At 39.3% G+C, this 26,674-nt stretch overlaps 1 protein-coding gene and 1 long non-coding RNA gene across 4 annotated transcripts in view; both read right to left on the reverse strand.

Annotated features, from left to right (window-relative positions):
* syt6a (synaptotagmin VIa) overlaps nt 1-26,674 on the reverse strand; it is a 70,277-nt gene that overhangs the window by 28,876 nt on the left and 14,727 nt on the right. The window lies entirely within an intron of this gene.
* LOC121895425 lies at nt 12,686-22,733 on the reverse strand. 3 transcript variants are annotated; one of them, XR_006095771.1, is made up of 3 exons: nt 22,683-22,733; nt 21,241-21,362; nt 12,686-13,395 (listed from the first exon to the last, which is right to left on the reverse strand). It is a non-coding gene; the product is annotated as an uncharacterized LOC121895425 (long non-coding RNA). The 3 variants fall into 3 exon arrangements; XR_006095770.1 differs by having other exon boundaries at nt 22,649-22,732; XR_006095772.1 differs by having other exon boundaries at nt 21,241-21,365; nt 22,649-22,732.

Below are 26,674 nucleotides of genomic sequence, written 5' to 3' on the forward strand. Positions count from 1 at the left end.
AGTTTCCTTTTCTGTAGTTTATGGCACAAAAACAGCTTATCATATGGATCTCTTTGCCATTCTGGTGCAATTTTCAGTCTTTAATCTGCATTTCTTTACTAAAAGTTCATGATTCCTAACTAAGGACATCCATAAGCATTAAAGCCTCACTCCACTCAAAAATGTGTTTTGCTTATTGTCACTTCATGTGTAGCTGTACGTGATGTATGTACAGAGTTTGAAACTAGAAGGCTGTTTTCAAATTCATCTGCTGAGGAGGGAAAGTTTCTCTGAGCTCGTTTTAAATCTCAGTTTAACACGTGTAGCTACAAGCATGATTTATGACATCACAACTAGTTTGGAGTCAGTCGTGGTCAAATATGCAACTTACACAAGTGTGATGTGGATACTTGAAGCCTCCAGTGCACAAACACTGAGAGTGGACTCTGTGAACTAGGAGACATCTTGTGTCCAGCAGTAAAACTGAAATGAAGAATATTTACATATTTATAGATTCAGGAGGGAGAGAGAGAAGGGGATGCCATTTAAATAATTTTTGACTAGGTAATTTAATTTTTTCGCAGGATAATTGTATCTAATACAGATTATTATTCAAAGCCCAGTGATTTTATATACTGTATTATTATAAAAACATGTCTGAAGGGGATCTTTAATCATCATAATTGTATTTAATGATCATCTTTCTGACAAGACTGTCCCTATCAGATGTTATTATAGAGCGACAAAGTCTGGGTAGGAAGGAGGTTGGATGGGTAGAAAATATCAGATGGGAGATTATTTGTTTCCATGTTTCCAACCGCAAGTCAACACTGTTTTTTTGGGGGTTTTTTTTAAAACATGACAACGAAGGTCCACTAACTTCAGTGAAGTACTTATTTGAACCCAAACGATCTTTTTCTAAACCCAATCCAGTGTTTTTTGTGCCTAAACCTCATCAGACCTTAATCACAGTGTTTTCACATCATAAAACATATTTATATTTTGACAGTGATTTGTTTTAGAAGGCACAAATTATGTCGTCCGGCTGATTACTTCCAATATGGGCATCAAAAAACGCTTCTATGTGTCATTCTGGAGAGCTGGACCCAACGATGTCTTTTGATTTGGATGACTTATTGTTTTGACTGATTCCCACTGAAGGTTTAAAGATATCAACTTGAAATCAACTCAACTCAAATCAATCAACTCAAATTAATTTTTTTTTATCATGCGAAAAAGCCTCTCAAGCTGATATTATCGCTGTCTCACTGCGTAATGATTTGAGTTTGCTAATGTGCATTACAGGGTTCATACAATGTGCCAGCACTCTCACTCAATAATCCACACAGGAGAGACTCTCAGAAAGCTGTTATCTCCTCCACAAGTGTGAAGTTAATCAAAGTGCGGCCTCTCGTCTCATCTTCTAATCCTCCAAAACGTTTCAAAAAACTGCTGTCATCTATCCAGAAAAGTTTAAAATATTAAACTCATTCCAAAAGCCAATACATTTTGACCTCCTCGGTGTCAAATGTCATTTGATTGCTGTGTTCTGCAGCCAATCAGAAGCCATGGGGGGAGTGTCCCACCGGGCTGTGACTGTGAAGTTCAGTCCAGTATTACCATCTGGTCCTATCAGACAATTAACCTGCTTGTTGACCAGGAGCCCCTATCTCTGTCGCACAGCTTTCAGCACACCAGGTTGCCTTTACTCATGGGGGCCGTGTGCAGAGAGCAAATATTTAAATAGATTGCAAAGCTTCACAGGCCTGCATCTCTCCTGGTTTTAAGAGAAAATAAACATTCAGAAATAGAAAGAAGACTCTGAGTGGGAGATGTTAACGCATTTGCATTTTTGTTGCAGTCTGTGTGAACCAGTGAGAGATATACTGCCAAATCAATCTATTACTCATTAACACTTAAACTACAGTGGGACTTTCCTGAGGCGAACCACAAATATACATACATTATAGTACCAAATTAAATAATGTATCTCAAAGTTTTGTCTTATTTCTACTAATAAATGTAATTTAACAGGGTTTTTACACTGTAAAACCAATATTTTGCAACATCTTCTGAATAAAAAATGAGATTTAAAATATGTAAAACAAAGAATTTAAAACATTTTGATGTATTTTATATTTTCAAATGAGCACACCCATCCTTTTTAGAGGGAATCATTTTCATCATTGGACACAAAAAATGCTTTTTCATCTAAACTAATATATCAAACTCTGCCTCAGACAGAGCAGATATTTTAAAACTTTAAACTAACTAAGTTATTACTGATATACAAATTTTGTCAAATATTCTTGTACATGTGTAAATACAAGAGTAAAACAAGTATGGTTAATCAAGTTATCTTCACTTCTACTTAGAAATATGCTTGAAATTCACATGAAGTATAAAGTACTGACTGAGTATTTCAAGCTGTGCCAAGAAAGACTTTTATGTGATGAACACCCTCATCATGTCAAAATCAATCCAACTGAGACGCCACAGACTTTATTTGTAGATTAGATTTGTCCTGTTTACCCAAAATAAAAAAAGCATCAGCTATGTGACTGGTGGGAAATCTTCATCTCCATCCTCAGGGAGTTAAAAAAAAAAAAAAAAATCATATTGCATATTCATAAACTGTCTTCTAAACAGCAGTTAGTGAAGTGTACAGAGATGTTTTGTCATCTTCCATAAATCATGTTGTAGATGATAAATACTGAAAAACAGTAAGTACAGACTGAAAAATCTGCTTTTTCAGCCTTTATAACAATCTACACATCAATATAAAGATAAAGATAGATAATATAAAGGACATTTTAAACAACATGTACTCTTTGTCTCAAGACAAACCAACACCAGATAAGAATGTCAGTACTGTCAATGTTGCCGCTTTTGATAACATCTGCAAGTACGATGTGGTTAAGAATAACCGTTAATAGAAATGTAACTGGAGGTCCAGTTACCTGCATGAAAATCAGACATGCTACACGCCCATCATTCACGCCAGCCTTCACACCTGAACGCATACAGACTCAAACGCTAGAGGCGCCGCAGGCTGCCACTCACAATAAAAATGTGAGCGTGACCTCCAAATAACTTCCTGGCGCCTAAGCACGATTGAAGACTCAAAACTCTCCAGGCGACACAACCTGAAGAAGTTGAGAAAGATTCGATTTTAAACAAATTTCTTCTGACATGCGGGAGTGACAACCCGAAGACCAATCATGGGTTGTTTTGATTCCCTCGGGAAACAGAGCACAGCTGTGAGCAGCTGAGCTGTGAAGGGGCGAGTACACTCCGTCAGAACTGCTCGTCGAACGGTCGAATAGCTTCGGAAACCAACTCTATTCCGACATCAGATTAGGGGCGACCGCGTACGGCCATTTCTTTGACTTTCCGAAACCAATTGTCTGACATTCACACCAATTTCTGTACACACATCTATTATCCGTCCAGGAAGACGGATCCCTGATGCTCTTCCTGAGGTTTCTTTTATTTTTTCCCCCAGTTAAAAGGTTCGGATTCCTTATCCAAATCAAGGGTCTAAAGATAGAGGATGTTGTATTGCTGTAGAGACTGTAAAGCCCCCCTGAGGCACATTTGTGATTTGTGATACTGGGCTGTATTAAACTGACTTGACTTCACACTGTGACTGGCCAGCTGTGCAGAGGTGAGAAAGGAGCCCCCCGGGTTTGAACTTGTCTCTCTTGCTCTATTATTAACTATTTCATGTGCAACATTATAAACATCTTCCAGGAGAGACGCTGTACAAATTAGTTCTGATTGAGTATAAACCAAGTTTTATCTCCCAGCGCAACTGTGTGAAAGCATTTCAAATAAATGTGGGAAAAGCTGATAGTCACAGTTAATGGACTCCCAATTCAATGTTATATAACTTTAAATTGGAAATTAAAGGTGCAGTGTGTAGAAATTAGTGGCATCTAGCAGAACGGACTTGGCAGAAATGGAATATAAAACTCAAAAGTATGTTTTTAATTAGTGCATAATCCCACGAAAATAAGAAACGTTGTGTTTTCGTTACCTCAGAATGAACCCTTTATATCTCCGCCAAGTTGCACCGCCATGTTTCTACAGTAGCCCAGAACAGAAGAACCAAACACTGGCTCTAGAGAGTTTTTTGCATGTTTTGCGGCCACCGTAGGTTCTTCTACACATTTGGAAGAGGAGGGTGAGGGGAGGGCTATTCAGTTGGTAGCAATCTGCAACCTCACCGCTAGATACCAATAAATCTTACACACTGGTCCTTTTTAACTACTTCATTGTGTGCCAGGATAATGGCAACAGCAGAAAATAACTGTCCAACCACAGCTGAGTATGTAAATAACATGTTTCACACTGACACACCCACAAGCTTCAGCTACTGAGAGGCAAGACAAAGCTGCTTCTTTGAGTCCTTATGTGCAAACAGGGTGTTATAATCCGCCTCTGTTAAATACAAACCTACATCAGGAATCAACGAGTAAAATAACCGGTTGAGCAGCAGCCTTCTCTGTCAGACAAATCACACAGAAAGCTAAATCCAGACTGTCCTCTCTTTGAGGAATTTGACACTCTCCCCTCAAATATTAAGTGCAACAGGTTCAATTTTTCATTTAACCCATGTGACATAAGTACTCTTAATTCTAACACATTATAATTGCCTCTTGGTTCCTAACTTTATTGCTGATTTCCTTGCTTTTAACATAATTTATTTTATTCTGAATTGCATGCATAGCACCAGCACTTTTAATATATTCAATTGTCTGATTGTGTTTTTATTGTGTTTATGTTTTAATGCCAGATTGGGAGGTTTCCCACCCGATTTGGCTACTTCTTATTTAATCTGTTGAGTAAATATTGTTTTGGGCAGGCTGCTACTTTTTGTACCATTTTGGTTTGGTTTCTACTGGCTATATTCCAACAAACTGGTCCCTCCAATAATCTGAGTAGAATGAGATTGACACTGCATTGTGAGTTCAGTTGGCTGATGCTGTGTTCCTGTCATATCAGACCTATCTTAATTACAAGTTTCTGATGTGTAAATAGTGTTCACGTCAACATCCAGGTTGCAATTATGATTTTTTTCCTTGAAACCTCTGATAAATCTGACTTGGCACTTAATAATATGGAAGTGCCTGAAAAGCAAACAAATATGGACGCCTCACATTAGTCAAAGACTGACGTTCAGTGTAATTAAACCCACATTTAATTGATACGGAGTTATATTGTCAATGCACAGTGTTTTAATCTTTACACGACCAACTCTGCAATCATATGATTAATTATACCGCCTAATTGCACTGATAAAACAGAAGACCAGGGGAAATAAGATTAATCTATGTAAAAATTGTGCTACTTTTATAATGATTGGGCAGGTTCTAGGTTACTTTTTGTCAGTCCTATCTGGCTGCTTATAGGACAACAAAGATCTAAACTGATATAAGGCACATTACTTCCTGCATTGGCAGTAATGTTGACACTGGATGTATATCATGAGGTGCAGAATCGTCCAATATGGACTTACTCCAAGACAAACACATGGGGCATAATTCAGGTTACACCCAACCTGTTCAGCCTCATCTTTGCTTCAGGCATTCGGTTCAGTTTGGCCATCACAGCAGTGACAGGCACAGATCTTGTTCCTTAGTTCTGGTGTCATCAACAGCTGAACTTGAGTCACCTCATCCTTGCCCTCGATCACCTCAGGAGCCCAAGTCAGTGTGATAACATGCCATTCCCCAGCCACCTGTCTGACCTGTGGTACATCTGCATCCTGCCTGATCCATCATCCGGCACAGCCTTGTCTCAGAGAGTCACCCTATCATTCTGTAGCTAATGAATTTTTACCACATAGAGAGCTATAAATATTATATCCAGTATGAAGTCTTATGATTTGTTTTATATGAGATCTGGAGGAAAAGAAAATCCATATAGCAGCTGAACTCATGAGACTGGCAGAGCAGGTGGACTGCATGTTGTTATCAAATAATAAAGGCGGATAATTTACGACATTACACGGGTGGAGAACCTTTATCGATTTGGCCCATGTTTCCTGCGTGCCACTATATGGATGTTTTAATTTCAAGAGGTATCACAATAAAACTAGCAGTGCTGCAAGCTGGCCCTGTGAAAATAGCTTAAGCTCATTTTCAGTCCCAGTATTTTCATCACCAGGGATTTTAAATGGATGTGCGACATCCATTACACACACAAGTTATAAGCGCCCGGTATTGCTTGATGAAAGCTTTTGCTCCACTTAAAATGCTCCATTGCCCTGAAATATTGCATTGTAAATCATGACGAATAAATATGACTACCGGCAAGCCTGTCATGTGCACAGAGAGGAGGTGAGTGATGTGGATGGAGTGGGAAGACATTATAGCTTCTTAATGTCTCTGTTTAGAATCAGGAATAATATGTGGGAGAAACATAATTGAAATGGTAATATGTTTTGTCACAATCTAAAGAGCCTATTAAAATGTTAGATTGCTTACCAGAGGCTGTAGGGGCAATTGATATTTAATACAGTTTGTTTAAATAACAGAGTCAGGCAATAAATATGTATACATTGCATAATATTAATATGCATTATTAATGTTGTTTTTGGTAGTAGAAGTAGTATTTTTATTTGGATGTTTTGGGAAACATGCTTATTTGCTTTCTTGCTGAGAGTTAAACCATTGATATTACTTTCATGTGTATACAGTCAATATGAAGCTACAGCCAGCAGCTGGTTAGCTTAACTTAGCGTAAATACTGTAAACATTACCTCTAAAGCTCAGAAATTAACATGCAATATCTTGTTTGCTTAGTTTGTACCAACGCCAACGTGTAAAAAATGACAATTTGCAGATAATTTGTACAAGCAGAGACTCTTGGAAGTTACTGGTCCCAGCCCAGAAACAGTCTAGCAAGCTAATAGGCTAGCTGTTTCCCCTGCCTCCAGTCTTTGTTAACTAAGTTAGCTGCTACTAGTGGCTTCATATTTAACGTACAGACATGACAGTGATACTGTATCTATCTTCTCATCTAACTCTCAGCAAGAAAGAGAGTAAACAAATTTTCTAAAATATAGAACTTTTCCAGGAAACTTGGGATAGATCTAAGAAATTTATTCAGACCAATATCACTGAGGTAACCTGTAACAAGAACATTATGGGGAATACACTTCTCCACTTTCCTGCCGAGAGTTTGAAGAGAAGATTGATAGCATGAACTCTCATGTCTGTACAGTTAAATATGAAGCTGAAGACTGCAGCTGGTTAGCTTAGCTTAGCTTAAAGACTGGAAACGGGGAAACTGCTAACTTGGCTCTGTCCAAATTATGCAAAAAATCTGCTTACCAGTGCCTCTAAAGCTTATTAATTAACATGTTATACTGTATGTTTAGATTAGCCAGGCAAGCTGTCTGCAGTGCTTACATTAAACTAAATTAAGCTAAGCTATGCAGCTACTCTCTCCAGCTTCATGTCATACAGACATGAGAGTGATATTGATCTTTTCATCTAACTCTAGGCAGGAACGTGAATAATGAATTTCTCACATCAATTCCAAGTTTCTTCTTCAATTAAATATCAAATCATGCCCTGTAAGCCCCTCATACTGTAAAAAATGCCACCACATCAGATTTCTTTGGGGGGGTCAGGACCTTGGTTTGACCTGACCTTTGGCCTTGGGCCCTGAATGATGGCAGCAAACAACAAGTCAGCATGAAGAAATGATGCATCCATCACTTTGACTCTGTTGAATCAACCGAGTCCTGACATTTGGGACCCGCATGGTCAGACGCCAGTGGCCTCATGATGCATTATAGCTCAACTGATAATAAGAAAAATGAAGAGCACCCAGCGTTTTATCGCAAAGGCAGCATTATCGCTATAAACTGAACCTCAGCACTGCTCAAGCAAGACAATTCAGCTGCGAGGGTTCAGCAGACTCATTTCTCTTCTCTACAGCTACGTTCACTTAATCCATCAGATGAATGATTATTTCATTGTGCAACGCACATGCAACTCCGAAGCTCTGAATGGTGTAAAGTATATTATTGTTTAAAACAACTCCAACTACTGCTCTACAGATACAGAGAAGCAATGAATTAATAAATGATTGATAAAGTTTCTTATATTTTCTGTGAGGCCACTTTCTATATTCAGTTCACCACCTCCACCACAAAACCTTCTGAAAGCACTTTCCTCCCCTGTAAAAATATTCTGGGATGCAACCTCCAACACAGAAACTGTCCTTATTGACTTTTTGGGTTGCCCGTTGGAAGTCACCTAAATTTATATCCTTCTGTTTACCGGACAAAAACAGAGTGAAAGAGCACCCTCGGGGTGTTTTGGTATTATCTTCTGCTGGTGGTGTTTGGGTAGAGATCACAGTGTTCAACAAAACAACAACATCAGGTTGTGATGAAGTCTTTATAGCTAAAACATGCAGGTTATAGTAAGAAGCGATGCCTGAGCTTTAATTTAATCAAGGCTTTTAAAGGGGCCATATTATGAAAAACTCACTTGCTTGTGCGTATATATTTGGGTCTCTGATGTGCCTACTAACTCACAAACTGTGAAATAAGACAAACCAGTCAGTTTGGTGTGGGCTGGCTTGCTCTGTATTCTTGTGATTCAACAAGCCATTCAGATTTGATGCCCCCTCTTACATCACTTGGGGCTTAGTTGAAATTATACCACCTCCCATCCATGCCTCTATCTGAGTCTCCACCCACTAAATTTCCTGAGGTCCGCTGTTTTTTCTCGCATGCGCCGGCTGGGACCCGGCTAAATAAGCTAAGCTAAGGGCGAAAAATTTGTGTGTATCGCGGGGCTGGACTGGCGGACAGGGACGCCACTTGCTGACAGACGACTGCTGAGCACCGGCCAACTCTGGAGGAGAGAGACGGAGAGTCCTGCAGTGCTGCTGCAGCTGCTGTCTCATCTTCTGAAGGAATAAAGACCTGATTCTGCTCTGATCCTGAGCAGTTTACCAGCGGGAGGAGTTTTGGACTTTTGAGATTAAGTGGATTTATCTTCAAAATCACCTCTCAACCTAGCTGGAGCTCAGTTAATTTTAAAATTACACAGTATGTAGATATCTATGTGTATAAATAATAATGTCGCGGTTGTATCTAGGCCTTTAGATGATATTATTTGAGCGTGGATGGAGCAGCTAAAACGTTGGCATATCCCTGAACTCCATTCAGAAGACAAGCATTTTAAAAGTTGTTTGCTTGCCACCTTGCGGACAGACCTGACAAAGCATGAATTCAGACTTTTTACAAATCGGCATCATGATGTATTTATTTCAGCATCAATTTGATACGTTTAGGCAAAATCTAGGTTCATTGTGGGTTCATCCAGGCTGAGATTCAGTAACATCACTGATCTGGTTTGGGGACTAGTCAGTGCCTGCCGTTGCTCTCTGGCTGTTTGGGACCAATAAACACAAATGATCCCGCGGTCAAACTCGTGCAAGTAATGCTCGAGTAACACTCAACAGTTGCCATGGTAGCCAGTACACCCCTGCAGAAGAGGGGGGGTGAGGTGGGCGGGACAGGCGCTCAAACCAACCGTTCTGAAGAGGGCTGTTTAACAGGATGAGAGGGCTGCTCTGGTGCTTGATCCTTGTGGTATTTTGGCCAAAGCATGTCAGATACATTTTATTAAGGCTCCAGGGAACCGTGTTAACTTGTGAAAAAGAAGTATAACATGGCCCCTTTAAGGTCGCCACCACTCATGACTGCCTTTGATTTCATAATTATGTGTTTAGATAGAAAGTGTAATTATGGAGCAGTAATTAGTTGAGAAGCTGCAGAGAATATTAGGTGCTAAACCATTTGCATTTCAGCTATTTCTGTCTGAAACGATTCAGAGATGCAACGTTTGAACGCCTCAAACACAGGATTCTCCTCTTTTCTCAGGTGCTTTGTTTACCATTAGCTGCTTGTTCTTCCGCTAAACAAGTGCACTCATTGTCAGTGTAGCATATCCTCTTGTTTACAAGAGCAATATTGTTTCCCCTCACGGACGGCCAAGGTATTGATCCGGGCCACTGGGCTGTCAAAATTCAGTCCAATTTTATATGGTACTGAAACAAATTGTACCTAGAAGGGGGCTGTCAGAAGAGAGCTCAGCATTATCTCACCCATCCTGCAGCCTTGCCTTCACAGCTGTGTGCTTTACCAGGTTTTATCACACCGCTGCGTTCTATTGTTCACACGCTAAGCTCCCGCACAGGGACATTTTACAGTCCAGCCTTAGTGAGTGACATTTTAACAAGAAGTCATAAAACATGTCACAGGAGAGCAGAAAGAAGACAAATGCCAGCATCCCTGAATCCGCTCACAAAGAAAAGCAAGCGACCCCTGCGGCTACCCTGATCACACACAATCATGTCAACGCCACTGACTACACACACACACACACACACACGCACATGCATGCATGCACTTGGTAACAAGCCATTTGCAACCATGCACATTTGCACACACCCACAGCAGAGCCACCATAAACACACACACACACGCAAACACAATAACACAGCCTGCCAGGAAGGGCCACCAGGGTCCAGTCATGGCAGGAGCCAGCAGAAAACTGATAAGGCTGGCTGGATTTGTTTAATTCAGCCTTTTCCCAAAGCTGCTGCTGCTGGAGGGAGAGAAAAAATATAACTGCACTGTAGGAACAGGTGAAGGGAGGCAGGGGATCCAAGTGAACCGCAGAGATAAACATAAGCACTGACGGGATTAATGCTCAGATTGACATAACAGGTTGTAAGCAGATATTTTCAACAATACATGCAACCAGTCGAGATACATTCAAGGCAGGAATCTTTGCTTTTTATCACAAATTGGAAGTACTTTAAATCCTAAATGTCACCGTGGCAGACAATAATCATAATAACACAGTTTCCTCACACTGATGCTGATGTGAGGCACAGGGTAACCTGCTGTTTCTCTCCCCTATTAGCCCCGCAGCTCTAACGCTTCATCAAAGTGTCATGATGCACGTTGATCAAACCCAGCAAGAGCGAAGAGGAGAGGAAAAAAAAAAAAAGTGACATAAGCATGTGCAAACAGAAGCAGACAGAGACACAAATAGAAAACACGCACACATACACACACACACACACACACAAAGCTGTGACCTGACTTAACATTTTACGCTATGCAGCTGAGTAAGTCTCATCACCTCTGCCGTACAGGTGGAGTATTGAACAAAAAGCATTAGTTCAGTTGCTCAATAACTGATACCAGCTGTGGAAAGGACAAATCAATATCTCGCCAATTTCAGCAGGGTTCAGACAGTAATATAATGGGCAGAGGTGTGTAAGATAGAGACGGAAAGTACAGCTGCAGACATCCACTCTGATCAAATATTAACATGGTGCTTCATAAAAGATTGAAAAGAGTATGATATAGTCAGGAAGGCTGCCAAAAAAAGAGGAGTAGTTTCGTATCGGCATGTATTATTCAAAAGTAAACACGCACTGTTAGACAATTATTACCAATTGAAAGGTTACAACAGTATTAATGACTGATTAACAAATAAAAGAGCTGCTACTGTTCTTCATCTGTCTCTGAGAGCCAAAAACACTGCTCTCACATCCCCCAACAAAGTGACAACCTGCAACCTGTTTCACAGCACCTCAGCATCAGTGAAACCAAGCCAGAGAAATCAATCGTTAAAAGCGAACAAAGAAGAAAAAAAAAAAAAAAAAAAAGACGCTCAAAGCATCAGATTTGAACCACTGATTCAATGTGCTATGACAGCTATGTACTCACCAGTGACAGTGTCTCTCACTTTTCCTCTCTTGATCCCTCACTCTCTCCCTCTCTCTCACTTCTCCCTCCCTCTGTTTCTCTCTTTCTCTCTGTGTCTCTTTCTTTCCCCCCCTCTCACTCTCTCCTCCTGATCCTCTCCCTTGCTTGCTCCTGAACAGACTGAGCCTCCACTGCACTCAGGAACCCTGTTTCTATGGCAGTGTGAGCAAGCAAGCAAGTCAGCAGGATACTATAGTGCAAATGTCTAGGGGCAGATCCCTCACTCAGCCCAGCGAACAGTCAAACAAGCTCAATAGCCTCTCACTTCAATCTTGTGCTAAAACACCCGCAAGCCACTTCAACTTCTGTTACAGAAAGCATTGTTGAGACTAAACATGCAGTGATTGGGGGGAAAAGAAAAAGAGAAACCCACTAAGGAAGTATTTATTTGCCTCTTAAAAAAAAAAAAAACAGGCAATGCAGCAAAACAAAGGAAACATGCATAAGTTTAGTAGCATGAATATTGATGAGGGTATCCTCATAAATATCAAAGCTTTTTCTTTGAATAGATGTCCAGATAACACATTCAAAGAGTTGTTTTATTTCTACATAGAATGAGATTAGGCAAATGCGTCATGAAGGATCAAAAGGGAGTCTTTTTTTTGATGAGCAACACATGCAAGCCTTTGCTTTGTTCTGTGTCAAGAGAGCTTGCGGTAAGCTGCTGTGATGAACACATGTATATCCACACACTGCTACAAGAGGCATACACCATTGATTTAATGAGAATGGGAGAAATTACACCTCAGTCTGCAGTTCTGACCATGGTCATGCGACATATTGCAGCACAATCAGTACAATCTTCAACAGAGAGAGAGAGAGAGAGAGAGAGAGAGAGAGAGAGGGAGAGAAGAAGGAGGGGTGGGGGAAGAAAGTGCAACCCCCCCCCAGTCTTCCCTCTATCTAGATTAGCATCAGTTCCTCAACAGCCTGTGGTCCGCAGAGGATGCTACTCTGACCAGAAGCTGCAGGAGCACCTTGAAATCAATTGGATGTGCAACACTGACAAAATAAATAGAAATGAATTGCATTTGAAGCGCTGCACGCATGTGTAAAATGCTGCAGTTGGCAAGCATATAAAATTGTTCGGATGGCTGTGTAGCGGCTGGACTTTAAAAGGAAGACGCTTGAGGCGGCGATTAGGTGCACACCAACAAGGTGTTTATTTCACCCATAATGAAGACTTAGTAACAATAACAGTCATAATCCTCCATATAAAATACTGTGGACCACAGGCTGCATGTGGTCCTGAGAGTAGCAGCCCTTGATGGAAACTGGCTGCCTTATGTAGCCTGCAACTGGAAATGACCTCACCCCCTACCACAGTATAGGGAAATCTGCCACTCACATTATAACTACACATAACACAACAAATACATAAAAACACCCTTTAATACACTAATGTCAAATAGTCTGCATGATCTTAATTTACGTTACACGTTACGATAGAATGATAGAAAACCTGAACAGCAGATTAATTTAACACCCCTACACTAATTATCACATGGTTTCTCCTGGAACCTTTAAATTGGTGCTCACATACCCTGGGGACTCTTTTAGCCTGAACATCCTGGAGACGAGACACAACAGAGGTGAGTGACCTGAACACAAACATTACACATTGTATTATTACACAATCAAACAACAGTTAACACAACAGTCAATCTTTTCTCATTTTAGCAAAATTTATACCACAATGAGCACATTATGTTGAGGTAACCAAACTATATATTTATATGTATGTATTTATTTATATGTTTGTCTTTACAGGGTGGGCCTTCAATCAATTCCAGCTGAGAGGCAGCTACAGTATCGACAGAACACATATCATTAATACACGCAACAATTTCAATAAAAAAACATCCAGCCCTTCAAGTTTGTGCCTTATTCTTTTACCAGTACAATATACAATTTGTGCTACAAAATACTACCAGTGAGCAGGACCCTCATTAGAGTCCTAGAGTGTGTGTTCTGGATAAGATGAACAGCACAGATCTATCAGGGGAGAGCATTTCTTTGCTAACTGTTACAGTGGCTAATGCATTATGCATTACTACGAAATACTCCAGTGGAATGTTTTTATAACTATGTTGACTTGTCCTCGATTCATATTTTATCGTGTAAGTTATCAGAACACCTCCAAGGTCTCATGCATCATTTCAGGCGAATCTGCAGTGTCCACACTGATATTTATGATCCGTGTGCTGTGGAACGAGTGAATAACTGGTGTTAATGAAATTACTCATCGGTGTCTCAGATCAACTCCAGTAGTATTTGCATTAGTAAACAGTTTTGTCTGGCTATGTCTGTCTGATACCAACATCGAGATAGGAATTTAAACGTCCTCCAATTAAGCATTTAGCACACAAAGAAAAAGAATTGATGCAGCAGAAGCTCCACACATTCTTCGTCTTTGTCAAAAAAATGCCAACATTTCCCACAATGCAACAGCCATCAACAGTTCAGGTGTGTTATGCTAGCAAGCAGCTACTGTAACCATGAGCTGCGAGCTTCAACCAGAGATGAGGAGCGGGCTACAGGGGATCGAGTATCCTCATTTTCTAACCCCAGATATTTTTTCAAGCTTGTAGTCTTCATCCCCAACCGACACTGACTCAAGTGACATCACTTGAGGGAATTTCTCAGATTTCACAGAGCTCCTTCTGTAGCCATAAATGGCTTATACAACTTTTTTTTCTTCATGGTACTCTGAGACTTGTAAACAGACTTTGATGTATAAAATCTGTTCCTCTTTAATCACCAACCGCTTCGACACACAGCACAGCCTGCTAAGAAGCTTACTGAGATTTTGACTTCCATCTCTGTCCTTTAATTTCTTTAACAATTAAAATCAAATCAAGCATCTGTAGCATCTGTAAGCCGAACAACGCCCCCCAAAAAAATCTAATATCAAAGAAACAGATGCACCCATAATCCAGTGATTCTGTAGTCAAATCACATCATGCAGTTTCTTGTGATGTAGTCAGTGCAAACAGCATACACAACAATATCCTTTAAACATTGACTATGCATGACAGACTGGTCTATAAGAAGGGAGCTGCATGACAATCGGCTGACAGTGGCTGGAGAGGCATTTGATGGGGCATTGATGGGTGTAAGCAGAGGAATAATGATGCCTCAGCTAAAGGTAGACTGCTGATGAGCGTTAGCCAAACAAATGCCAGTATGTAGCTGGGTACAATATGTATGAGCTCAGACTGTCGGAAGAAAAGGAACTGCTGTCCCACATGATTTATCGTCTGTTGAGGGATCATGACATTGGACATGACATCTCAGATGGGATGTCAGATTAGTGGCCTAATTTTGATGAAACTTGGACAGATGCTGAATTTTGACTGTGTGTCTTGATATAATAATACATTTTATGTCTTCTTGGGAGCACAGTAATTAAAGTAAAGGCCAAATTTGACTTTGACCATCCAAATCTGTTAAGCCCCTTTGATACAGAGCACTTGCTACACATATCTAAACATATCTTTGCAAATCATATTAATCTAATTACAGAGCTGTAATTAAAGGTCTCCTTCTTAAAGCAGTATAATCCATTTTTTTGGTCACTAGGGGGGTAGCGGAACAGCTTCTAAACACAACATTGACATATTGTCAGTTGCATATTTGTACTGCTTTTTTTTTCCAGATACGAGTAGTGTAAGGGATTAAAAATTGAAATTTAGTAATTACATTACGGTTACTAATCCCACTAATGCTCCGTTACTTGTTTGCTGTCTCGATGGTAATTTGATGGATGTTTGATGTCAATTTGGTCCGGTATATGCTTGAGTGGTGCGGGGGCTAGAGGTGAGCGAATGCAGTTTGCTGCTGCCAAAAGAGGAGAAATGTGACTCCAAGTAACTCCAAAGTTGTTTTATTTACATGTTGTGTCTTAGCTGGCTAATGTTAGCCACTGGTAAGGCTACATTCAGGAATAAGCTGAGGAACTTCAGAGTCGGAGGCTGTGAGAACGATGCAGCTTCAGTGAGAGGACGGGACTTCATGTAATCACCATGGCGAACATTAAGCTAGCTGCTGATGGTCAGTAAACGCCTCCAAACTGTAGGCTGGCTGCTTGTTAAAGCACAATATCTCGTTTTCTTTTTCTACACGTGTTAAACACAGATGAGATTAACTGATTAGTCAATTGATAGAAAATTAATCTGTAAACATTTTGATCATCGAATAATCATTTTAGTCATTTTTTAAGCAAAAATGCCCCAAATTTCCTGGTTGCAGCTTCACACATGTGAGGATTTGAAGCTTTTCTGTGTCATACATGATAGAAAAACAAAATATCTTTGGATTTTGGACTTTTGATCAGACAAAAAAGACATTTTAAGATTTTAAAGGGCATTTTTCCACTATTTTCTGATATTTTATAGACACAATGAATCCAGAGAATAAAGAGCAGATTAATCGATAATGAAAATAATTTTCAGTTTCAGCTCTGATTCAAAATTGTTTAAGGCAGCTGATGGCTGAGTGACAAATGTAAAGTAACGAGTAACTAATTACTTTTGCTGTTGGATAATTATTAAAGTAATGTGATTTTTAAATGAGTAATATGTAGTGTATAAATGATTACAATTTCCAAGTAATTGAAGACAACACTGTTAACCACTGTAAAAAGTTGCAAATGTGTCAACCTAATTACTCGTCCTGTAGACATAATTCCAATATTCATTCTCCTTTGAGCTCTGCTTTGGTCTTCACCAAGTCCTTATGGGAAATATTTGCCTCTTTAGCAGCTAAATGCTTCACTGTGTTCACCAGCTAGTAGCTAACTTTGTCTGTGGTGTTTGGTGGTGGCCAGGTAATGTACAGTGGGTTTATCAAAGCTTGTTTGCTGAAAATAGCTTCATGCTTCTGTTTCCAGCAGAAGCAGGAAGCAGTGAGAGTGAACCAAAACAGTAATGTTGCGGGCGGTAAAACCAAAACAATGAGCTGAAAGACATTAAAATGCTCTCTGTAGAGTTGAGAAGAACTGCAGTGATTAACATTCATATAATATCAGACTACTGGAGACTTTTTACCACTGATAAGGTTTACCAGTGACACAAATGTATTTTGACAGATATGCAGAAAACAAGAAAATAATGGTGACCTACTACACTTGATTTGCTTTTTCTTGCCTGGACTGATATGCCTACTGATATGTTGATATATAACTACTGCACAGACATTAAGTAAAACCCCGTGGGCTGTGCCAGCTGGTCCACAGGCGACAGACACTAATGAGTGGGGCCATAGGGACTAGACTTGTGTCTAGGTGGGGCACAAGGTCCTTGTTTGGCTTGACTCCAAATGTTATGAGTATGCAGTGTACTACTTTCCTATGGCTCTAAGAAGTGAATATAACTGGTAGAAGGACAATGTCAGTATCAACTAGGGATAGTTATGAATAATATATGAATCGATCACTAATCAGACATGTACATGTTATATCTTTTTTCTTTTAGTATCGATGGACTGTGAGCAAACGTGGAATTTGAGATGATATTTTTTTCTGGAAACTACATTTAAGAAAGCAGGGGTTGTATTATATTCAAGGAATAGAAAAATACATCAGATATTCTTTCTTCTTGAATCAAAAGAGTGTCTCTTACAGAGAGTGCTGCATTATTGGTTGTTTGTAGCCTTACTGTTGTAAGGCTAGCGAGTTTCTTCAATTCCGTTTATAGTCTTTTAGAGTTAGACAGCCCCAAGAGTCTTTAGTATTAAATCCCTGGTGAGTGAAAGCGAGTTGAAAGCGTCTCTCTCAACGTCGACTGCAGAAACACAGCAGGGCATCAGCTGTCATTCAGCAGTCATGAATTGCTGAAGTTACAGTTGATGGTGAGCTCAAAAGAAAGAAAGGAGACAGTGTGAGGATGTGACTAATATCTACACAAATGTGGGATTTACATTCTGCCTTGTTGGAGGTATTTAATGTTTTACTTTTAAAGTGCTAAAGCCCAGAGACAGCTGGTCTGCCTTGGATGGTAAAACTCAATTCCAAGGAGCATATCAACAGCATCACCAAGGTTGCCTTTTTCCAACTCAGAAACATTTCCAGAAGCAGAGGCTGTATTTCTCAATCTGACTCAGAGAAACTCATGCATGCATTTGTCATGAGCAGGCTGGATTATTGCAATTTTCTGTTTATGGGTCTTCCAAACAAAACAATCCATAGATTTCTTATTCAGAACTCAGCCACACAAATTCTAACCAGAACAAAAAGATCAGACCATATAACCCCAGTCCTCTGAAACCTTGCTTCCTGTTGTTTTCACAATACAATTCAAAATCCTCCTTTTTGTTTACAAAGCGCTGTCTGGTCTGGCTCCACAGTACGTCTCAGACATGCTGTCAGTTTATAACCCCAGCAGATCTCTCCAGTCACAAGGTAGAAATCTCCTCCATGTGCCTAGAGCACTTTCAACGTCTGGTGAGATGTCATTCAGTATTTATGCACCTAAAGAATGAAACAGTTTGCCTGCTGAGCTTTTCTTAAATGAACACACTGTATTTGTACAGTATGTTTGTTTGTATGTGTGTATGTATACATGTTTTATATGTATGTATGCATGGATGTCTGCTGTTTTCTTCTTTTTTATGAGATGGTAAATTTGAATTTAATGGTATTTTACATCCTACAGTCAGGGTCATCTGATATTTGGCCCAATATGGTAGATTTCTTCTCCATGCAATTACTCTATCCGTCATCAAGTATATTACATGACTACTCGACATGTGAAAAACATGAGAATCAACATCAGTCTATAAAACTTCCTTATTATAAATGCAAAGGGCAGGATCTTCCCCAGCAGACTGTGAGACTGACATGAGGTGATGGAGATCCTCATGCGGCCCAAAGTAATGAGGGTCATGACACGACTCTAGGGCCTGAATCACAGCATATAAGGATTCAGGACTTTTTACACTGTTGGTGAGATCACCATACGGTCATAAGAGCTGCTAGTGTCTTGTATAGCTGCAACAGTCCTCGTGTCACTCGTGTTGAGAGACAAAGCAAGCCACAGGCAGTAAATTGTCCTCCCAATGATAATGATGCCGAAGACGGCCCCAAGGGCAGTCTCAGGAGTGGCAGAAGCACCACCATGGTGAGCAGAAAAAAATTCTCCTTTGTCTCGGCTTGTTTTGCAGAGAAAATGGTCACCATGGTGCCATTTTACATGTTACCATGCTTGTGCTACAAAAGAGAGCCCAGCATGATACATAACTAAAAGCAAAGTCACAACAGGGCAAAAAAGCTGAAAGACAGCAGCAACCACAAACACAATGGAGAGTCTACCAGGCCACCCAGGTGGTTTGCAAGCCTAGGGAAACTGGGAAACCAACGAAAACGCTCAGATATCAGATGTAAGCTAACGTAGGACTGGGAGAGCATGCAGTCGCCTAACAACTAATTTACTTCTGATGGATGGATAAATAACCAAAGCTGTCCCTTCTGCAAGAGTAACCTGAGCATCTGTACCTGACTGGCTTAAGTGGATTAACACTGATTAGGGGGCACTCAGGATAGATATCTACCCAAGGGGGCAAAACAGAGAAATAGCAATGCCACACAGCACAACGTACACCATAATAGTCTTAAATGCAGCAAAGAGGAAACATTTTGCTGAGGTGTGCTGTCACCACAATACCACAATAATCCAGAGTGTTAAAGATAATGAGGGACTTTCTGCAAGAAGATTACAGATGAAAAAAAAGAAAAGATGAAGAGATTTCCTGATGACAGAGTATATGTGGAGGCATTAAGTGGAAAATCAAAGACTTTGCAGCTTGAATCTATTGACCTGTGAATGTGTAGCTCGATCTTATCCAGTATTGAACACTGCCTCAAGCGATCAGGAAGAAAGAAGAAAATGCAGCATTTGACTATCAATGACTTGGGTTTTTTTCACTATTGCTCTAATAGAGCTGTGATGTTGGAGGAGTTATTTTGGGAATCACTGGTCCCAGAAATAAAAATCCCATTCATATTTTTCTGTAGACAATGCTACGTGACTCACAGTTTGAGCACTTCTACAGCTTTGATTGGCATGAAACTCTCCCGATTAAATCATCAGTACAAAAGAGGAACAACTGCATTAGAAAATATCTGGTTCTTTGATAAAATGTTGAAGTATAAGAGTTGTATAAGACTGTGTACATAAAGATTTCAGGTTTGAAGTTAACTATGGCTCCCAAAGTGCATTTTGGCAAGAAACAGCCAATCACTGAGCTTAAAATTCCATGACAGCGGGCTGAAGCTCAAGATTAAGGTATTGAGAAAACTGATTTTACAAGCGTCCGTCAGTTCAGTTTTAATTCCTGGGTCACTTTTGAGTAAATACAGCAACTATGGCAAAGTGTTTTGATTCTCCATAGCAACTGCAGCTGAGGCTCATAGGTATTGTAATATTCTTAATCGTCTGCCATACGAAAATCACAGACAAAATGTGATTTCTCAGAAACAAAGTTGAAATAATTAAAAACTGATTGTCATAATATAAACCTAAATGATCATTACATAATCTGAGAGAGTTCTGTGTTTCTGTGTTAAGTAATATTTAAGATATTGTTTAAAGAAACATTTTAAATGGGAATACACAAAGGGGAAAAGCACTCTTGAAACTCCCACTCTGCAACTCTAATGCAACAATGAACGAGGCTCATGGGTACTGTAGGATTTATTAGCCATCCGCCGTATCAAAATGAGGCACAAAACATAATTTCTCAGAAACAAAGTTGAAATCGTGGTCATAGCATAAACCTTCAGGGTTGTTACATTATCTGGGAGAGTCCTGTGTTTCTATGTAAAGTAATATTGAGGATGACATTTAAAAAATTTAAATGGTAATGTAGAATGGGGGAAAACACCAAAACTGCAGCTTACTGACCCATCTTTGATTTCTCAGGATGTTTCCAGTTTTTCCCTTGTCACTCTTTCTGGGTCAGTATTCGCCTCTAAACCCACAACCTGCATGCTTCACCCGTTCACTGAAGTTCTAGGATACAAAGTTTTTTATATTTCTACAGTCTGTCTTATTTTTCAGTTCAGTTTCAAATAGAGCCACAAACCCATCACACTAAACTTAAACACCAAACATTTTAGAACCACCTGGTTTCAAATCCTTTATTCTACTGAAACCATCCTCAAAAATTGGTCAGCAATCTCGCTATTTATTGACATTTTCATTTAAAAAGTAGCAGAAGATTGTGTGTCTACCTGCTACCCTCTAGTGTATGTGGACAATTTCAGATTTCCCACAAAGGATCTTTGATTGTTATTTTATTTTTTATTTTAAGCCTTCAAGTAAATTTGAATTTCTGGTGCAGGCAATACAAGAGCAATGCTTTTTCCAGGAATAGAGAAACCATTAGACAACTGTTTTCTGCTCTCAAGATGGTTCAATTTCAGATTTTTACTCATAGCAATTCCTTACCTCTTGCACAAGGACATACAGTAGCCTAAATATTCTCTCGGGGGAAGCTCTTCTGGCTCATCCACTCCTTATTGTTGTTCTCTTCATCATGAAAATGTCAGAGTGCCATAGCACAGTGTGCTCTGCTTTCAAAAGGAAGAGAAAAAGAAATGATTTGATAGGTCCTACCTCACCTACTTAAAATGTATTCCTAATTCCTCTGTAACCCTTTCTTTTACAGTCCCCTAATTACTAAGTTTTTACCTGGTAAATATATGGTAAATTAAAGTACATTATTGGGTAATTACCATTGGTAATAAGTAGGTAAATACAAAGAAACTACAACTGAAATAATTAGAAAAACCTCCTCTAATACCCATCATTACAATTGTAATTATCTCAAGTTTATGTTGGCAACAGCCTAAGTTTAATTATGTTCTATCTAGAAATTAAAATTGTACTTTCCAATAAATTACTTTTTCTTATATAGTTATTGTTCATGACTACACCCATTTATAAAGGTTTTATTAGATTTACCGTAAACTTACCTGGTAACAACCTCAGCAGGAACAGTTTTCCTGTAGTGTCATGGTACATCTCAAATACTGGGTACTTTCTTGCAGATGTTTTTACAATTTAAATATATAACTATTGTACACGTAATAGAAACTAGGTTCAAAGAGACAACTCCCTACTCCCTAGCACTTATATTCAACTTAGGTTACGATGCTACTTTGTTTACCTGGGCTCTGAGAAGTAAACATGAAAAGATTGAGTGGCCAACGAAACAGTGGTGATTTTTCTTGTAATTTTATAATATTCCACCAAAAATTAACTTTATCTGGTACCGGTAAAGCAAGCCATTGCTCATATACATGAAATACATTTCTTCTTCTGATGAAATTTGCAGCAGACTACACGCAGCAAAGGCATATTGCTCCACAGTTGTCTCTTTGAACCCAGTTCCAGTGTATAATAGTTATATATTTACATGGTAACAACAATTTAAGCTTTGTGTTGGTGTAACCCAGCTGTAATTTTAGTCAAATTATGTCATTATTTTGTCACTTTCATTCAATACGTAACGCTCTTTAAGTGTTATGAAAGTACTACTTTACGACCACTTCGAAGTTTGTTTGTATACAGTTGGTTTGTATATGAACAAACCAGTAGGAGGAAAAGCGGGCTAAGATGGTTGTAGCTGTCACTAGCTGGTTGTAGAACTCACTAGCCTAGTGAGCATTCATATTTAAGACTGTCTGTCTCATGGTGATGTGTTGCCTGCCTTATATTAAAGTTTTAACAACCAAATTAATGTTTATTAGCATTCTAATCGCAAGTTAAGCTAATAGCTAATTAGCCGCCATGCTAGGTAGACTTTGGCAAGACGTTTGTACAAGTTACCTCTGTGTCCAGAATGTAAACTCACATGGTTTATGCTGTTTTAAGCCGCCCAGCCTCACCTTCCAAGCATCAAGGAGAACCTACAGTGGCAGCACAACTCGCAAAAAACTCTCGAGAGCCAGTGTTTGGTTTATCTGTTCTGGGCAGCCTCTGTGGAAGAGGACCTGCTCCCAATGTAGATATAAAGAGCTCATTCTAAGGTAACGAAAACACAACAATTCTTATTTTCAGGTGATTATACACTAATTACAACTTATTTATGAATATTATATTCTATTTCTGTCAAGTCCGTTCCACTAGATGCCAGTAAATCTTACACATTAGTCCTTTTAATATACAGTGAGTTATAGTTTGTGTTGTTTATTAAACCTAGAGCACAGTACTGTTTATTATTGAGCTAAAGAAAAAGGGGCTCAGATGGTTGTAGCTGTGGCAGAGTCAGCCTGTGAGAGCTAGTTGCTCACTCACTAACCTCAAATCACCTGCTTATGTGATATTCTTCTGTTAGTCGTCAGGGGCACTTCGGATGAAGAGGGACTGATTGTTCCCTGTGGCTACTGAAGAGGAACTGACGGCTGCTGCCTCCTGGAACTCCCGGACAACTTTCATTATTTCGTTTCCCAATTAGGGACAAATAAAGGACACCTTCGGATTACTACTAAAAGAGACACTTGTCTTTTTTTCTTCAGTTGAAGACCTTTTGGGTCCCACTAGTCCATGGATTCAGAAATGACTCCTCAAGTTTCAGGGCAGCACAATTCATTCCATGTTGAACCTGTAATTGTTAATGTTTTAAATCAATTATTTGAAGGTACTGATTTGTTACCAAACCAAGGTTCAATTTATTTTGCATATTCTTATCCATTTAATTTTAATGGAAGTGTAAGTTTTCTTTAATTTCATGTCTATAAATTATGTAAGGAAGTAGGATAAAGGTACTTTGTGATTATCCGAAGTATAATATGGATAGCTATGTTCCAGTCCAGCAATTCATACAAATAACTGGATATCGGGAGTAAACTGTTACCAGACCCTAAATAAATTTATTTTATGACCCTTACATCACAAACACATTTTTTTTAGTACAATGTAAATACCATGTCATTAAGTGTTACTTTCTTCGACAGTTCTCCTATTTCAGTGTACTTATTCAATAAAATGTCATGTTTTAGTTAGTAACACTATGGATTATATGGTACATGTTTGTCTATATTGCATGGGAAAGGAAACCTTCCATTTTAATGAAAGGATGTGGTAAGGACTGTAATACCATGGGATTAAAAATTGGTTTGTTTTACAGTTTGGTTTCAGTTTACTTACTCTATAAATTGTAATGTCTTACATAATAACATTGCGGAACATACATGGTACAAGTCTGTATTGATTGCATGGAAAAGGGAATAATCTATTACAAATTATATGGTAACAGCCTGGTAATACCATGGAAACAAACAAGGCTTCCTTTTACAGTACACATTCAGCTTACTTACTGAGTAAATTATCATGTTTTACTTAGGTCGTATTCAAATCAGGTGGTGCGGCAAAAACGCCAGTCCTCCCATTCATTTGAATGGGGGTAGTGTGTTTAGGCTGCAGGGGTTTTGGCTGCAGTGGCGCCGCACCGGCGGTGGCCAATCACAGCCAGCGATCAGACTGATCAGAGCTGTACAACCCTGCCATGAGGGAGTACAAAGACGTTACTAGGAGGAGGGGAGGACATTTCTCTTCGTTTGATAACGTTAAAAGTAAAGTCAGACTTTGCTCTCGGCTTCCCGATTCATTTAAAAAAAAAAAACGAGGACAGAAAAAGAGAGAGAGAGCTGAGAGCAGCTGTGGTCAAGCGAGCTACAGAGAGTGAATAAAGAGAGGGAGCGGTGGTCAATAAAACGTTTTCTGATTGTTTCACGGCGGTTACGTACTAGAACACACATACACCCACACTCCCACACACACCTACACTCAACCCTGCAGCAGTGCACCTCAACGCCTGATTTGGTCTGAATACGGCCTTAATAGTGTTGTGGAACATATATGGTTCAAGTTCCTGTTAACTGCACTGACAATGGAATATTCTATTACAAATTATATGGTAAGAGCCTGGTAATACCATGTAAACAAACAAGGCTTCCTTTCACAGTACACTTTCAGCTTACTTATTGAGTAAATTATAATGTTTTTCACCGGCTGTACACTCTCTCTCTCTCTCTCTATCCCCCTCCCTCCCCATTTATTTTGACGTCTGTCTCGTCTCACAGTCTGTAAATTCTGGATTATGATGATTACAGGTGCTGGTGATAGGAACATGTCACTTGTTTAATCCAGATAAGAGACAAATACTGTACAATGTCTGCACTTGTTAGTCTGATGCCTATCACTTCCACATAGAAGTGCTGCTTGTGCTGTTGTTGACATCGCACTGTTCTCTCATCTATGTTTCTGATATCTCTTATTGCACATCAACAAGGCATTGTTTTCTTACTGCGTCATAGGCCTTGATATCATCCCAAAACCATAACATACACTGGCATTATCATAATTATTTTTGCAGCTCTTATTCTGAACATTAATGTGCAGCATACTTGTCTTGCAAGCTCTTGTACTGATTCATATAAATAGGCCAACATATTTTTGATGAGTAATGTCATTGCTGCCTGTCAGATTAAATCATTTGTCAGTGTGCCATATAGGGGAAATATCTCTAATGACAGTATAATGATCATGACATTTGAGACAATCTGCATAATTGATTACCGTGAATTGGTGTGCCTTGTGATTCTGGTTTGACTTCTGGGCCTCAAAACACCTTGCAGTTTGTTCTGCAGAACAAAGTCCATGACTCTAACGGCCTTAAATATGGTCAGAAACTGTTTATTTATTCTTTATCCAAAAACATCCAGGCTAATTGTCTTATTATATCATTATATGCTATAATATAAGGTGTAATATATAATTCAGATTAGTCATTTGGAGTTAATTTAGAGGAAGATAGAACCCAGAGTTTGCATAATGCATTTTTGTTTGGTGGTTTGCTGAGAGCATTTGACTACTTAATAGCCTTAACTTTTGTAAATGAGCTCAGAGAAAGGTCCTATTTATTTGTCATTGTTAATGTTATCCTACTTGACTATAAAGGTTCTGCAAAATAGGAGACTGACCATCAAGAGTTATGTGTATGCATGTAGCCTATTAATTTATGTTTTAGCGTATTATTAGTAGAATATTAATGCATATGAAAAATTCCTCACGCACATTAACAACAAATTGTGGCCACCTCTAGACATCCCTTTGCCACCCCTGGGCCACCCAGTTAAAATTCCCAGAACTGCCTCAGCCCTTAATCCTTGTTTGCAAGCCAGACACAGTCCTGGTAGGCAGATCCTTATTTGAATAGTAGAAAGCATTCAAACAAACCTAGATTTGACACAAATATGATATCCGTTGCAAAACTAGCCAGATTTTGACAACACAACGTTTTTATTGTTAGGTCGAGTGTATTTACATTTCTTTAACTCTCTCAAATTTAAATCCCAACTGTATTTGTACATGAAATATCTTGAGTGTGCATTTAATTATTTAACAACAGTTGACATGGTTCCTTGCTGCCGGTGGATGTGGAGAAAGCAATGGCCTGAATACCTTTTTTAAAAAAATGCTCTAGCACATCCAACAGGGTCAGTCCTCACCGGGGATACACTCAGCACAATTCATCTTTCTAATGAAGCATACATCAAGAGCCTCCTGTCCTCTTAGGCCTAAACAACATATTGGATCTGCTTATGGCCAGTGGCCCAGCGAGAAAATGTAAGTGGAGTTCAAAGGAAACTGAGCTCAGGATGGAGGACAGCGCTCTCCAAGGAGTTATGCTTCGAGAATAAAAATCTAAATCAAAATCCACTCAGGTATTCACCAGAGGAGATTTAATATAGCCCCCAGAAATTCTTCTATGCATGAGCATGGCTGACCTAGAACTGCGTGTTGACTTGGAAAAGATGGGAAGAAGGTTAAAGGAGAAACTTAAGTAAGGCTGGACTCAAGAGGTGAAGGGCAGAGT

Source organism: Thunnus maccoyii, chromosome 4 (assembly GCF_910596095.1).
Source record: "Thunnus maccoyii chromosome 4, fThuMac1.1, whole genome shotgun sequence".
NCBI lineage: Eukaryota > Metazoa > Chordata > Actinopteri > Scombriformes > Scombridae > Thunnus > Thunnus maccoyii.